This window comes from Convolutriloba macropyga, chromosome 13 (genome assembly GCF_964194025.1).
Source record: "Convolutriloba macropyga chromosome 13, txConMacr16.3, whole genome shotgun sequence".
NCBI classification, from domain to species: domain Eukaryota; kingdom Metazoa; phylum Xenacoelomorpha; order Acoela; family Convolutidae; genus Convolutriloba; species Convolutriloba macropyga.
Genome location: NC_134480.1, coordinates 46,098,450 through 46,116,302, shown reverse-complemented (window position 1 = coordinate 46,116,302; position 17,853 = coordinate 46,098,450).

Below are 17,853 nucleotides of genomic sequence, written 5' to 3'. Positions count from 1 at the left end.
TGAAGCAATGACAATAGAAGGTGGAAAAAAATTCATGTCCCTAAAGGCAAATTGGCCGCAAACGTGTAGAAAGGGTATAGATGGTGCACAAATCCACGTAACCAACAGCATATATCATCAGTTATTAACAAATGATTTTTCAGGCCTTATGACTTTTTTCTTTGAAAACTCGGAAAGGTCAACATTGATTTTTTTCACAACTTTGGAACAAAACTTTGTACATCTCGCGCAATTTTTAGTGAAGCGACCAAAAGAGTCTTCATCTGGTCAGGGCTGACTAAAGCTTTTTATATTTTTACAAAGACCAAACCATCAAGTGCATTCGTGTGGAACAGCAAGAACAAAAAACTAAATTCTTACGGTTATTATCCGTTTGTCTGTCAATTTTATTAATTTCTTAATTTTATAATCTTTTAGATGTTTACAACCAGACAAAACAGTACAAGAGACGTAACGTTATCTTTTCATAGGTATTCAAATTGTTTAGAGTAGAAATTTGACATTTATTTGTAAATATTGCGTTCAAAGACTGAAAAAATGGAGTATTACTTTGGTGACTCAGGGAGGATTCAGTGAAGCAATGGAAATAGAAGGTGGACAACCCGGGTCAAGAAAAATATTGAAAAAAATGTGTAAGATAAGCTGTGAAAAATCATTTTTTTTCACCACAATTTTTGCAAAATTTTGCGGTGAAATGCAGTGAATGCAGTGAAATTATGTAAGTTCACCGCTTAGACTAAGCGGTGATCTTACAAAAATTCAGAGGAAAAATCGAAAACGCGAAAACTAATTTTTCACTGCTTATCTTACATAAGTTTTCGATTTTTTGCGTTGAATTTTTGTAAGATCATCGCTTACTCTAGCGGTGAACTTACTTAATTTGACGGCATTTACCGCATTTCACTGCTAAATTATGTAGGAAATTTGCGGTGAAAAAAAAACTTTTCAAAGCTTATCTTACATATTTTTCAGATTTTTTGCTTTCAGATTTTTGCAGCAGTAAATTTGTTTCAGCTTTTGCATGGGCCTTTTTAGCTTCATCGAAAACTAGAGCCAGTGCATTACTGTGCTCCATAAGGAGCGCACCTGACCTAGCCGCCAAAGAAAAAAACAAAGACCCTAAATATCTAAGTTTAATGCGCGAAGGGGTCACAAACAAGAGCGAGGGTTATCGCGCTTCTCGAAGGGGTCATAAACGAGGGCGGGGTGTTGTCACGCTGCAGAAAAAAACAAACAAACATTAAAATGAACCTCTAAATAGACAACAAAGGGGGCACAGAGAGGGCGGGGGTTATTGTGCTAAAGAAATAAACAGACAAACTATAAACGAACTTCTAAAAGCACAGTAAAAGAGGTCGGAATTAGCGCGAAAAGCGACAGCAACGTCGAAAAACTAGCAAGCGAGCGCAAAAAACGAGCGAGCGCAAAACGATCAAAACAAAAACAAACGAGCGCGAAAACGAACGTGCGAAAAGCGAGCGACCGCAAAATGAGCGCAACAAAAACGACAGAGCGTGAAAAGGAACAAACGAAAAGCGAGCGAGAGCAAAACAAGCAAAACAAAAAGGGAAGAACGTGACAGCATTCAAACAATCGCATTTTCTGAGAAGGTCATCCTAAAAGCATAAAAAGACTTTGAAATAGGCGAAGAAAACCGGAGAGAGCGAGAGATGCGAATAAAAGCCCAGTAGGCAACTAAAAGAGACGAGGAGAGGGAGAGAGAGAGAGAGAGAGAGAGCGAGAGAGAGAAAGAGCGAGAGAGAGAGAGAGAAAGAGTGAGAGAGAAAAGTGAGAGACTGAGACAGAGAGAAAAATAGAGAAGGAGGGAGAGAAAAAAGGGAGTCAGAAACAATTGATTTTGAAAAACTAAAAAGAGAATTTTTAGAGCTGAAAAAAATGACGACGTATCGACAACTTTTTTCGTAGACCAGCTGGGTCAAAAATTCATTTTTGTTAGACTCTATTTCAATGCTGAAACGCTTCCTTAGACACTCAAATTTATTATATAAGTCCTTGATTAGATTGAAAAACAATTTATGTTGAAACACTTTATAGAGAGTTTATAGAGCTCGAATTTTCACAACGTATCAACTATTTTTTTCGTAGACAAGCTAAGTCACAATTTCATATTTTGTCAGACTCTATTTCAATGCTGACAATCTTCCTTAGACACCCAAAATTTTTATACAAGTTGACTTAGACACAATCTCCCTTAGACACTCAAATTTTTTATACAAGGAAAACAATTTTTGTTGAAAAACTAAATAGAGAGTTTTTAGAGCTCAAAATTTGACAACGTATCGACTAATTTTTTCGCAGACCAGCTAGGTCAAAAATTCATTTGCTTTCAAACTCTATTCCAATGTTGACACTCCACCTAAGACCCTCAAATTAATTAAATAAATCCTTGACTAGGTTGGAAAGCAATTTAATGAAGCACTAAACAGAGAGTTTTTAGAGCTTGAAATTTGACAACGTATCGACTACTTTTTTCTTAGCACAACTAAGTCAAAAAGTCATTCTTGGTTAGACTTTTTTCAATGTTGACACTCCTCCTTAATTTAATTTAATGAGTCCTTGACTAGATTGAAAAATGATTTATGTTGAAACACTAATTAGAGTTTTTAGAGCTCGAAATTTGACAACGTATCGACAAGTTTTTTCGCAGACCAGCTCGGTCAAAAATTCAATCTTTGTCAGACTCTATTTCAATGATGACACTCCTCCTTAGACCCTCAAATTAATTAGGTAAGTCCTTGATCAGATTGAAAAACGATTTATGTTGAAACACTAAATAGAAAGTTTTTAGAGCTCGAAATTTGACAGCGTATCGACAACTTTTTTCTGAGACAAGCTAGGTCACAAATTCTTTCTTTGTCCGACTCTATTTCAATATTGACACTCCTCCTTAGACCCTCAAATTAATTAAATAAGTCCTTGATTAGGTTGAAAAACGCTTTATGTTGATAAACTAAGTAGAGAGCTTTTAGAGCTCGATATTTGACGACGTATTGACAAGTCTTTTCGGAAACCAAAATGGTCAAAAATTCATTTTTTGTCAGACTGCATTCCAAAACACTTCTCTTAAGTACCTCAAATTAATTCAAATAGTCCACCTTCTAATTGTCCACTTTCTTTTCCCATTGCTTCACCAAGTCCTCACTGAATCACAAAAGCGGTACTTCATTTTTTCGGCCTTCGAACGCATTGGGTTGTTTCGTAAACCGCAACAAATGAAAAATTTTTACTTTCAAAAAAATTCATTTGTTAATAACTGATGATTTATGCTGTTGGTTACCTCGTGCATCATTCTTACCATTGCTGCTCGTATGCGGCTACTTTTTTCTTCAGAGACATGGATTATTTAAATCATCCATCTCTCTAAATACAAAAGTGGCCTCATAAAAGCAGCAAGGGTAAAAATGGTGCACGAGGAAACTAACAGCGTGAATCATCAGTTATTAACAAATGAATTCTCAGGTGTAATGACTTACACGGAGAACACGGAAAAGGTCAACATTGATCTTTTCCACAAAAGCGACCAAAAGAGCCTTCATGTAATAAAGGCTGACTCAAGTTATTTATATTTTAACAAAGACCCACCCATCAAGTGCATTCGTGTGGAACATCAAGAAAAGAAAATTGAATTATTACGGTTATTATCAATTTCTCTGTCAATTTTATTAATTTCTCAATTTTATAATCTTTTAGATGTTTACAAGTTTAGAAGTAATCAAATTATTTATAGCAGATAAGTGACATTTATTTTTTAAATATTGTCTTCAATCAACCAATACGTGATAAGTAAACATGGTTTTTTTAGATTTTTTAATATATTATTTGAATTAATTGAATATTTCTAAGCGTGCAGAACAAATTTTTTTTAACAATTGTTATAAGGAAAAGTTGATTCTCCTTCTGAATATCGTTCAATTCTTGATCATGCTTATCCGTTGTGTCTTACATTTGATCTTGAATTCATCTGGAAAATTTGCTTAGGTGTTTGAGTTCTCTTAAAAGAGGTTATTAAAATTATTTTCTTGAACTAATCCCTACAAAATTCCTTACAATTGAAAGTGAAGAAACTTAATAAAACCTGTCAACCAGGTTGGAAAAATGGCATCCGCTTCAATTCTTGAGCAGCCACAACACTTAGGTCACCTGAACAACAGCAACGACTTGAACAACTAGCGAATTCCGAAGAATATCAAGAGCACGGAAATGGGCTTGGGCATTGTAAAGAGCAGCGTCTTCAGAAATTCATCGTAAAACTCATTGAATCAAGGAATATCAGCTTGTAGACTTTCATTCTAAGAACCGCACAAAATGTCTGCAGTCAGCACTGAAGTCAGCAACAATCACACGAACCCATCAGGTTATTTCAATGGTTAAGATTAATGAACAATACAACGATTACTGCGGTCATCAAAAAATTAAAAACAAATTGGAAAATATAACGCTAGAAGCAACGGAGACTTAAATTCAGTGAAATCTGCATCAGTGAAGACAAAAAAGCAGATAATTCAGTTGTCTGAAATAACCTCGATTCATTAAACTGAACTCAGCCTCGGAAAAAAAAGGAAGACAGGAAGTGTGCATTGGGCATTGGGTAACAAAACCAAAGAATCTCTTAAACACTCTAATTCAAAATCAGGCAGAGTGTCTGAAGATGTTTAGATCTTTTAAGTTATTTGACAAGTATTTGAAAGAAGACATTTCTGAAGATCTTCAAGGAATTTGGTCAAAAACAAAAAGAGTACAAATTGAACATAAAGTTGTCAACCTAAAACGCTATATTGTCAATTTGAAGCAAGAAGTAGAAATGATGTACTCAGCAATATAGTTTAATACATTCCTGTCCAAAAGGAACCACAGATGGACGCGTGATGCATCAATTTACAAGTGGGAAAGTGAAGTATGTCCAATTACATTAGCTCTAGTGCCGTTTATGGCTATTAGAAGAACTATGAATTCACAATAATTTTTTCAACGCAAAACTAACAGAATAAAACAAGAAGTTTTGTACAGATGTATGAAGCTATTCATACTGGAAGGATGTTCAGATTGAAAAACTTTTCCAAATTATTTTATGTCTCCGTATGAGAATCAGCAGAATCTTTTGTTTCGGAAAAATGAACAAATCACGTTGCATCGAGAACCGATATAAATGGTCCTCAAAAATAGTGAACAAAAGCTAAGATAAGATAATAACCGTTCAAAGATCAAGCTTCCTTGCAGTGAAGTCTTTTCTCCAAAAAATCTTTGAAATCTCAATTGTCTTTTGAAACAAAATGTATTGGGTATGGACCAATCTATGTTGGGCAGAAAAGGCGGCATTTTACAAATAGTATATTCAACATCAAAAGAAAGGTTCACAAGTGGTCAACTGTTTGCTGAATGTTGGGCCGACTGCAAAAATCTGGATGCCTGTCGTACAAAAGAAAATCTTCTGACCATCAAATCTACGTACATCAGCAAGTTGAAGCCAGAAACAAACACGGGCGACAAAGCTTGGGTTTGGAAACGCACTCAAAGTTATTAATTTAAAACGCCATTTTGTCTAAAATATCAGGCGAAAAACAGTCTGTAAATGGCAAAAAACTGCAAAAACCCCAATGATAGGGATATTTAGGTTTAGGGTAACTTTTTAAAGTAACACTAGAAACAAAAGACTTGGAAAAATTGGAACGAAAAATCGGATTAGCAAAGTAGTAAAAAATGATATGCAAAAGAAGAGGTAGATAGGCTAGAAATTGTGTATATATAAAATTTATTTTCTTAATTCCCGAAATTGTTTCAATTGTGGAATTATGTAAAAACAATTTTTTCAACAATTGTTTAAGAATTTTTGAAACAGTGCTGACCTTGCAATGAATGGAGCGTTGAAAAACGTCAGTTTTAGAATTGAGAATCATTTTTTGAATGACAACTAAATTTTTTTCCATCCAAAAAGTTTGAAAGAAAACGTTACAAAAATTGTTCATCAATTAGAGTTTGAAATTCTTGTTTTAGCATGGTTTTTTTGGTTTAAAGTTTTCTAAGTTCTGTTAATTGCAATCAGTCAAGTAAAAAGCTTAATTTTGTGGTGGGTAAACATTTTGCTTTTCATCATGTAACAACAAAAATAAATGAACAGAATTTGATATGGAAAAACAAATTTAAAAATGTTCAGAAAAAAACTTTTTTGAATCATCTTGAAGCTTATATCCAAAATGTGCTCAAATCAGTAAATGTTTCTTTTATTAAAATCGGAAATAACTGAAGGACACGACTTTTAGAATATTTTTTAACTTTTGTTGTTTAAAAAAGATTCTTAGCTCTTTATAATACATTTAACTATCGTTTTTTTCCTCCGAAGTGAATTTTTTTGATGCATTGTAAAAAATATTCATTGAATCCAGCAGTTTTTTGGAGCCTTCTTGAGACGAAAAATTCTATTTTGAAACTGTCTGTCTCCAAGTTTCTTACAATTTTGACAATTTTGAAAAAAGGTTTGCGTGTCTCTATTTAGTAAAAACTTTTTATTTGTTGTGGTTTACGAAACAACCCAATGCGCCCGGAGACTGACAGAATGGAATAATATTTTGGTGATCAGTGAGGATTCAGTGAAGCAATGGGAATAGAATGTGGAAAAATAATCCATGTCTCTAATGGCAAATGTGGCCGCATACGAGCAGCAAGGGTAAAAATGGTGCAAGAGGGATCCGACAGCATAAATCATCAGTTATTAACAAAAGAATTATCAGGCGTATTGACTTATTTTCTTTGAAAACTCGGAAAAGCTCAACATTTAATTTTTTCACAACTTGGGAACAAAACTTTGTACATCCCGCGCAATTTTTAGTGAAGCAACCAAAAGAGTCTTCAGGTGGTAAGGGCTGACTCCAGTTATTTATATTTTGACAAAGACCCACCCATCAAGTGCATTCGTGTGGAACAGCAAGAACAAAATTTATATTATCACGTTTATTATCTGTTTGTCAATTTTATTAATTTCCTTATTTTATAATCCCTTAGACGTTTCCAACCAGCCAAAGTAGTACAAGAAACGTAGGTAGTAAAATTTTCATAGGTAGTCAAATTTTTTATAGTAGATAAGTGACATTTATTTGTAAATATTGTCTTTAATCGTCCAATACGTGACGAGTAAACATGGTTTTTTTATAGATTTTTTGAGATATTATTTGAATTAATTGACTATTTCTAAGAGTGCAGAACAAATTTTTTTTAAACAATTGTTATAAGGAAAAGTTGACTCTCCTTCTGAATATCGTTCAATTCTTGATCATGCTTATCCGTTGTGTCTTACATTTGATCTTGAATTCATCTGGAAAATTTGCTTAGGTGTTTGAGTTCTCTTTGAAGAGGTTATTAAAATCATTTTCTTGACCTAAGCCCTACAAAATTCCTTACAATTGAAAGTGAAGAAACTTAATAAAACCTGTCAACCAGGTTGGAAAAATGGCATCCGCTTCAGTTCTTGAGCAGCCACAACACTTAGGTCACCTGAACAACAGCAACGACCTGAACAATTAGCGAATTCCGAAGAATATCAAGAGCACGGAAATGGGCTTGGGCATTGTAAAGAGCAGCGTCTTCAGAAATTCATCGTAAAATTCATTGAATCAACGAGTATCAGCTTGTAGGTTTTCATGCTAAGAACCACATGAATTTTTTGGAACTGAGCATAGAAGCAACGGAGACATAATTTCAGTGAAAACTGCATCAACGAAGAGAAATAAGCAAATGATTCAGTTGTCTGAAATATAATCAATGCATTAGTTTAAACTCAGCCTCGGAAAAAAAGAAGACAAGAAGGGTGCATTGGGCATTGGGTAACCAAACCAAAGAATCTCTTAAAGACTCGAATTCAAAATCATGGAGCGTGTCCAAAATTTCGAGTTATTTGACAAGTAACAGAAAACAATACTGAAGATCTTCAAGGAATTTAGTCAAAAACAAAAAGAGTACGAACTGAGCATTAAATTGTCAGCCTAAAACGTTATTTTGTCAACTGGAACTAAGAACTCAAGATGAAGTTTTCAGAGAATTGATATAAAACATTCCTGTCCAAAAGGAACCATGAATGGACGCGTGATGCATCAATTTACTTGTAGGAGCATGAAGTTTGTCCAACTACGATAGCCATAGTGCCATTTATGGGCTATTAGAAGAACTATGATTTCACGTTACTTTTTTCAATGCAAAACTTACAGAGGTTATGTAAAACAAGAAGTTTTATAAAGATGTTGATAGTTGTATGAACCTATTAATATTGGATCGAAGTTGAAAATTTTTTTTACAAACTAATTGATGTTTCGGTATGAGAATCAGTGGAATGTTTTGTTTCACGAAACACGATTTCTTTAAATTTCGAATATGTTACCTTGAAAAAAAATTACATATACTACAGATAAAACTATTTTTTACGAAATGAATGTCCAATAGCTGTGTCAAAATTAATAGGCAACAAAAAAAAGTTAAAAAAATGTAAGAAAACCTGTCACCGAGTTCGAGAAAATTGCAGCTGCTTCGATTTTTGAGCAGCACAAAATTTAGTCTATTTGGACAACAGCAACAACATTGAAAATTACACAATCGCGAAGAACATCAAGAACGCTGAAATGGGTTTGGGCATTATGAAGAGCAGCATCTTCAGGAACATTACAAAAAATACGGCCTCATCAAAGGCTGGAAGACAAATTGGAGAAAATAACGCCAGAAACAACGGAGAAATCAGGTCAGTAAAATATGCATCAAAAATGACAAAATTTCAGTTGTCTGAAAAGAATCGATGCTTTAAATTTAACTCAGTACAAGTGAAGAAGAAATAAAAGAAGGGTCCGTTGGGTAACTAAACCAAAGAATTTATCAAACACTCTAATTCAAAATCATGGATCGTTTCGAAAGATGTTCAGATCTTTTGAGAGTTTTGAAAAGTCAAAGCAAACAATTCCGAAGGTTTTCAAATATTTTGGTCAAAAAAATGAGAGTACGAACTGAACATTATATTGTCAACCACCAACCTAATATTGTCAACTGGAAGCAAGAAGTCAAAATTATGTTCTCATACAACTAAGATATTACAGTCTTGTGCATAAAGGAACCACAAATGGACGCGTGATTAATCAATTTACAACTGGGAGCGTGAAGTATGTCCAACTACATTAGCTCTAGTGCAATCTATGGGCTATTAGAAGAACTACGAATTCACAAAATTTTTTTCTTTGCAAAACTTAGAGAATCCAACAAGAAGTTTTATACAGATGTTGAGAGTTGTATGAACCTATTTATACTGGAAGGAAGTTCAGTTTGAAGAAGTTTTCCAAACTAATTAATGTCTTCGTATGAGAATCAGCGGAATCTTTTGTTTGACAAAACAGAATTTCATTAAATTCGAAAATTGATACTTTTAACAAAACTACATACACTGCAGCTGAAATTGTTTTTTTATGACAACTGAAAGACAAATTTGAATGACTAATTGTTTTGTCAAGATTGTTAGGCAACAATTAGAATTAAAGAAACAGGCCGCAAAAAAAACTGTCAAATAGGTTGAGAAAAATGCATCCACTTCAATTATTGAGCTGCCACAACACTTATGTCAATTAGACAACAGCAAAAACCTAAAAAATACCAAATCCCGAAGCACATCAACAACGGGTACATCGGCTAGGGCATTGTGAAGAGAAGCATCTTTAGAATTCTATCGTATGAGTCATTGAATCAACAATTGTCAACATGGAGATGTTCATGCTAAGAAATGCGTAAAATCTCTAGAAGTGAAGTTAACTAAAATCAGCCGGATACATTAAGTTAAATGAATTATTAAGTTAGCTGAAAGTTACAACAAGTACTGTGGTGATCTAAGGATTGAAGAAAAAAGTGTAAAAAACTGCTAAAAACTATGGAAAGATCAATTCAGTGAAATTTAAATTAGAGAAGACAAAAAAGCAAATGTTTCAGTTGTCTGAGAAAAGATCGAGTCATTAAATTGAACTCATTCTAGGAAAAAAAATGAAGAAAAGAAGGGTCCATTGTGTAACAAAACCAAAGAGGCTTTTAAACAATCTTGTTCAAAATCAAAGAGCCTGTCCAAAGATGTTCAGATCTTTAGAGTGATTTGAAAAGTATAAAGAAAACGATTCTGAACATCTTCAAGGATATTGGTCAGAAACAAGAAGAGTACGAATTGAACATAAAATTGTCAACCTTAAACATTATATTGTCAACTGGAAGCAAGATTTCAAAATTATGCTCTCACAGAATTAAGATAATACAGTCTTGTGCATAAAGGAACCACAAATGGACGCGTGTTGCATCAATTTACAAGTGGGAGCGTGAAGTATGTCCAATTGCATTAGCTCTAGTGCCATTTATGGGCTATTAGAAGAACTATAATTTCAAGATAATTTTTTTAATGCAAAACTTAGAGAATCCAACAAGAAGATTTATACAGACGTTGAGAGTTGTATGAACCTAATAATATTGGACAGAACTTCAGTTTGCAAACCTGCTCAAAATTAACTTTTGTCCCCGGATGAGAATCACCAGATTCTTTTGTTTCACAAGTCAGTATTCCATTGAGTTCGGAAAGTGCTACCTTGAAAAAAAATATATATGCTTCAGTTGTTTTGTTTCTCAGTCAAAAGCAATGAGTCGAGTTCCGGAGCGAACAATTTGTTGCTACCGAAAAAGACAAAAAATTGTTCAAAAGGAACAAAAAATGCTGCATACCCCCTGTCAAACAGTTGAGAAACTTGATCAAATAACATCATATAGAAAACAGAATCAACCCCAGAAAAAAACAGTTGGTCGCACAAGACGATCAGATTTTCCATCGTTATCCTAAACTGCAGGGAAACCGAATCGCTGGAAAATCCAACCGCATGACCTTTTCTTCTGCACTGTGTTTAGCAAGAAAAAAGATTGCGAGAATCAAAAAATTATTCAGCAACTTTTCACTCTACGAAATTTTCTATACAAAGCTGAGAATACTTTAACATTCTGCAATATAACCGGGCCGTAACTTGATGAGGTTGTCAAAGCAACAAAATATTTTCAAAAGCTTTTTTAGATTTCAGCAGCTCATAAACGCAGAAGCGGCCTGAGGTGACTCCAATGACTTCAGTGATATTCAACCTCACAAAAGTAGTGGGCTGATTTTATCCGAAATATATTATGCCCTCAATAGAAAGCACAAAAAGCGGTGAAGTGAGGAACGATTTTTCATCGCAAGCAAATATTCCAGCAGCTAGCAAAACCAAAGATGCCATTCCATTGACTCGTGGAGACCAAAATTTACCTTCTGATGAGACTGGTGCAGACGAAAGTCCGACCGAAATAGGTACTTAAAAACTACATATCAAATGTTTTGTTTTCGACTCTAAAACTACTCCAGTTGAGTTGAGTGTGTAAACAAAGAACTTAAAAAAACGAAAGACGTTTGTTTTGTTTTTGTTCAAAACATTAACTAATTTCTTCAAAAAAATAAATGATTACAATTGTTTTGGTGTCTTTTGGTTTTATTTTTGGCTCTCCAATTTATGAATTGTTCTGCTATTTAGCTATATCAGATTCCCACTAAATTGCAAAAAAACTTTCAAAACAAACCGGTACATGGTTTGAGAAAGTAGAAGAGGTCAGGAATTTTGTTTCAACCTTTCGTCCTCTGAGTTTTTCTCTATTGAAACTTCAATGACATGTTTTGTTTTAGTTCCATTCACTATATCTGCAAATTACTAAAAATAAAACTCAAATATTCTAACAGAATAAAAAGCTCAAAAATCTGTACTGCATCCAACATTTATTGCCTTGAAACTTTTCCATTTTTCATTCCAATTTCTGTACACAAGTACCAATTGTCACACCTTGGTGTAGAGTTGTCAGATTAGAAATAAAAATTGGATTAAAACGTAATGGGCTACATAAAGAGATCATTTTCTCTAGGTTCCCAAATGATAATGGAAAAGAATATGGATTGAAGAACCAACATATGAATATGTGGTCTTTAAAAAAAGGTTTAGCAAAAAATAAAAGTTAAGTACATATGTCATTCAGTTTTAGGCAAAAATAAACAGTTCCTTTGCAGTTAAAATAGATATTATAAACTAAAGGAAACTGTCGCTCGCCATAATTTACAATCAAAATTGTTTGCATTTTCGGACATTTCAAATGTTAAAAATTTTGGGGATTGTTTATCAGATCCAGTTTCCTACATCCGATGTAAAAGACAGCAAAGTTGTTTTTGAAAACATTGAGAACAACAAGTGGTGGTCAAGTAAAGTGAAATAAGTGAAATTCGCAATTTCCAGGTGGAATGGCCTTTTAAACAAGGCAAAATCCTTTTTACACAATTCAGCTTTTTTTCTTCGCATCTCATCATCTAAGTTTTTAAATGTGGGTTAACTAACGCCTTACTATTTTGACAAGATTATCAAAATATTATTTCCTTAATTATGTTGATTCTGTAGGGTGACTATTACAGAACATATTTAGTTCTGATATCAGCTACAAAAACTTAGAAAATTTTTCAAGCGAATGATGAAGTGCTTTGTTTATGCTTCATGGAATAATATAGAAGGATTCTTGTTCTGTGGGATTTTTTTGAGGATAAGACAGCGCGTGTTGTCTTCCTAAAGCATTTTTGCATCTGTGAAGTACAATGAAACTGCACTTACGCTCGCTCTGTAGTCTGGAGCATAAAGTCTACCACCCTCCCAAGTTCCCTATTTCACGCTGTTAATTTTCGCATGCCTCATTTCGCAATCAAGCAGAACAGCCCTGTTTTATAGGATTCGTCAGCTTCTAAAGCCCTGAGAGCAGGTCATATCGATGAACCCAACAATAACACCCAAGTACCGATTACGGGGCTTTAATACAGGTGCGAAATCCAATTTGCCGAATTTTTTGGTGAAGCCAAATCCCTGCAAAACTCTTTTCGAAAAAGATTCTGTTGGCAACTACTATGACCAAAAATTATTTCAGACAATAAAAACCAAAGCCAAATAAGTTCTCTTATCGGAACATTCTCTCCTCAAAACAAAATTAATAGAGATTTCTTGAACTACACCATTAAAAACAATCCTCTCAAACCGAACCACTTTGTTTTATTGACAAGCATGCATTTAAATCCATTCTATGTCATCCTTCAATATATCAAAACATAAGTGCAAAGCAGTTAAAAATGGAGCCATGAATTGCTTTGTTTAGACGCCAACAAAGTGATAAAAATTCTGACTTCACGGAGAATTGAAACTCCGATTACTCTAAACAAAACTGTCAAAAAGATAGACCCCGAAGAAATCATTGTTTTTATTTGGTACCATACAATGTATTTGGCTTCGCACTTGTACTACAGCATTGCCACTGTTCTATCCAGAAGCGCAACGCGTTTCAACCAGAAAATTTCCTAGCAATGAAATAACAATTTTTTGTAACTCAAAAAAACCGATTTTTTCAACATTTGGTTAAAAACTATATTGCGTGTCAGTTTTAAAAGTCTACTTCACATTTCGTTTTGTGAGAAATTTTCCCAAATTGTTCTTTTGTCATTAATGGAGCATCATAGCAACAAATGTTGCGGAATCTTGACACCGTAACAGGAACACGTATGTTTAATCAATTATTCAATTTAACTATTGATTTACCCATAGACTAAATGCAATTGATAAAAAAAAATGTTGTCACCTTTCTGACAATTTTTTTGTGGCCAAGAGTATAAAAATGAATACATCTTGAATTCAAGACCAACAAAAATAAATATATTATCAGTTCAAGAAAATAAAAGAGTCTTGAGGTTAAGACTGAAAAGGTGAACACGTTCTTAGTTTAGAAACTCAAAAACAGAAATCGTCTTGTGTGCAGGATCAAAATAAGAATACGTTTTGAATGCGAGACCATAAACGGAAAAAATTCAAAAACAAAAGTGTTTTTTTGAATAAAGCAGGCAACGCGACCTCACGAATCGGTGAACATTTATACTATATGCCCGAGCTGATAAATGTTATTTCTGAGATTTCCCCAAGAGTTACCGAGTGGAATCCTGTTTATCTGAGACTTGCAAGGTGCTACCTTAGAAATTCCGGCACTCACCAATATTCGGTCCCCAGCGTTACAGCCTGAAGTGGAGTTGCAAAGCCCCTGCATGCAGCTAGAGAAGTTGAAGAGTTACTTCAAAAAGACCTTTTCGAGATCGAAAAAAATTATACAAATATTGTGATACGGCCAAGGAGGAGACAAAAAAGCGATGGAAAACCTGAGGGCCGAGAGATGAAGAGACTAAGAGGTGACCTAAAGGCAGCGGCAGTCAGAAATGCCGAACAAGAAAAAGCAATCAATTTATTAAAAGGATTGGCCGATAGTAAGTTCAAGGCTGCTAAGAAACGCGAAGCCGTCGAGAGACTGAAGAAAATGAGTGATCAATTATTCTCATAGCTTCAGCAGCTAGAACAACACAAACCAGTACATGACCATTGAATGTCGAAGAAATAATACAGTCAATGATAGACAGAAGACTTCATTGAAAAACGAGAAAACAAGACAAGGGCGACTGAGCAATGTCTTTTCGGGATTCGAAAGAAGAATGAATGTTTCATCCTGCTATGCTGCATGCAATTTTGTTGGTCAAAAGTTCTGTCCCTAAAGAACAAATCAAGAAACTTTATCACCAGTTGAATCTATGACGCACCCTGATGCTGGTGGGGACGAATTGTTCTTCAAAACAATTAAGCGGGCATTCCAAATTTTGTGAAGTGATGCAGCGGGAGAAGCATACAAACTTTTTTGGCGGGAGGAAGGCTAGAAAGTTCTGTATGACAAAAACTTACACAAAAATTTCATTATGAAAGGTACTAACTTTTCATGCTGAGATATTATGCAACAAAATTTGTTTATGAAAAAATTGGCCGATTTTTTGAGTAAGTGGTACCCTCTATCCTTAGTAAGAGGGGCAGTGTGAGTTTCACGCGTTCGTGGAAAGAACACTGAGAAACCTTGGCCTTCAAGATGGAAGATTTAGCTTAAAAAAACAAATTTTTCAGTTGATTTACGGCTGACACAAGGCTGATAGGTGTCAAATTTCGCATTATTTGCACCCCCAGACGCAGGTACTATATGAAATAATGATTTAACATGTAATAACTCGTGATCGGTAACTGGGTAACTCCAATCCCCCTTCTGCACATCGTTCTCCACTCACGCCTGCTCGCCGGTTTGTTTAGGCCCGACGTAAGTCCGTTATGTTTTACTTTTCAAAAAATTTTGAAAATTTTTGTCTCACTGCTGAACTATCATCCAGAATATTATCACCAAACGATACAATTAACGGAAAAACTGTATATGTGTTGCTCAAAGGGAAACACCCAACTCCTTCCCAAGTCAACCTCACTTACATTGTCGACGAAAACACGTTTGAGTAAATCCCGTTACAAGCTGCAATCTTTGAAGTTCTCCGTCGCATCATAAGCAAATGCATCATTAAGCGTATCCAAAACAACCTACGCTTCTTGGGCGGCAACAGAGGACTTTGCCTATGCCAAAATTGCAAAACTGAACACGCAATTCACTTTCTGCGCTCGCAATATAAAGAAACTGAAAATAAAGCTGTTCTCCCTTTTCTTCAACTGCTTCAAACGTAACTTGGCAATTAAAAACAACAAGAGAACTTTGCCCTGCCTTGAGTTTTGTTGTTCAAAACTCCTATTCAGCCCCGTGGGATTTATTTGTCGCAAGTAAAACACCGCAGTCTCTAGAGGGCACGACTCAAGGGGAACCAATGCTATGGCTATGTATGGAGTAGCCACCCTCCCCTTGCTTAGGCTTGCCCAGAATACGCACATGTCGCAAAAATGTTAAGCACGCGGCGGCAGCGCAGTACGCTGCTTCGCTAACCACATGCGCTCCTCTTGAAGATGAGGACCAAGAAAATGCTCACCTCGGCCAAGAACGCATAACGCACGACCGAAGAACCGCATGCCTTAATATTATTTGATGGCGTAAGAAGGATATTAAGGAAAACCTTCAGACCGAGCAACGCTTCGTATTATAAATGGCTCCGGAATGTGGAGCTTCGAACTATCTCACAGCTCCACGGCTTAGACGTTACGGTTTTACACTAAAGAAGTACGACTTTAGAAAGGGCTTTGCACTAGTGAGTGGTACGCTCTATCCATAGTAAGAGGGGGCAGTGTGAGTTTCACGCGTTCGTGAAAAGAACACTAAGAAACCGTGGCCTTCAAGATGGAAGATATAGCTTTAAAAAATAAAATTTTTCAGTTGATTTATGGCGGACACAAGGCTGATAGGTGTCAAATTTCGCATTATTTACATCCCCAGACGTAGGTGCCATATTAAATAATGATTTAACATTTAATAACTTGTGATCTGTAAATTGGTAACTCTAAACCCCCTTCTACACATCGTTCTCCACTCACGCCTGCTCGCCGGTTTGTTTAAGCCCGACGTAAGTCCGTTATGTTTTATTTTTCAAAAAATTTTGAAAATTTTTGTCTCACTGCTGAACTATCATCCGGAATGTTATCTCCAAACGATACAATTAACAGAAAAACTGCATATGTTTTGCTCAAAGGGAAACACCCGACTCCTTCCCAAGTCAACGTCAATTACATTGTCGACAAAAACACGTTTGAGTCAATCCCGTTACACGTTGCAATCTTCGAAAACATAGGCGCATCGGCAGTTAAAAAGCTGGCCTAGAAAACACACGGCAGCCATGGACTGTTCGGTTTAGACGCAAACAATTGGATACGATTTATCACTTGTCTAAAAGAATTTTCAGCAAACATAGGGAAGACGATAGCCAAAATTGCTATTCGTCTGGCAACTGAATATGTATCTGAAAAATCTCTCCAAGCGCATAACGCATGCAGACTAATCCCTTTAATCAAAAACCTTGAAGTTTGACCTAATGGCGTCGGAGAAGTTTTGTGTCGCATCATAGGCAAATGCATCATCAAAGGTATCGAAAACAACTTACGCTTCTTGGGCGGCAACAGACGACTTTGCCTAGGCCAAAATTGCAAGACTGAACACGCAATTCATTTTCTGCGCTCGCAATATGAAGAAACTGAAAGTAAAGCTGTTCTCCCTTTTCTTCAACTGCTTCAACCGTAACTTGGCAGTTAAAAACAACAAGAGAACTTTGCCCTGCCTTGAGTTTTGTTGTTCAAAACTCAGATTCAGCCCCGTGGGATTTATTTGTCGCAAGTAAAACACTGCAGTCTCTAGAGGGCACGACTCAAGGGGAACCATTGCTATGGCTATGTATGGAGTAGCCACCCTCCCCTTGCTTAGGCTTGCCCAGAATACGCACATGTCGCAAAAATGGTAAGCACGCGGCGGCAGCGCAGTACGCTGCTTCGCTAACAACATGCGCTCCTCTTGAAGATGAGGACCAAGAAAATGCTCACCTCGGCCAAGAACGCATGACGCACGACCAAAGAACCTCATGCCTTAATATTATTTGATGGCGTAAGAAGGATATTAAGGAAAACCTTCAGACCGAGCAACGACTCGTAATATAAATGGCTCCGGAATGCGGAGCTTCGAACTATCTCACAGCTCCACGGCTTAGACGTTACGGTTTTACACAAACGAAGTACGACTTTAGAAAGGGCTTTGCACTAGATGTAATATTGAGGCCAACAATACGCCCATTAATGGTCCATGTGGTGAAAAGTTTACCCTATCACTTACTCTCAACTTTACGAATGTGGGGGGGGGGGTATACACACATGAGACACAACAAGATCCGAGACAACATTAAACCTATGGGGGTCAAGGTTCAGCCGTTAATTTTTTGTCCTGAAGATCTTTGACCCATTTGCCAAGTCA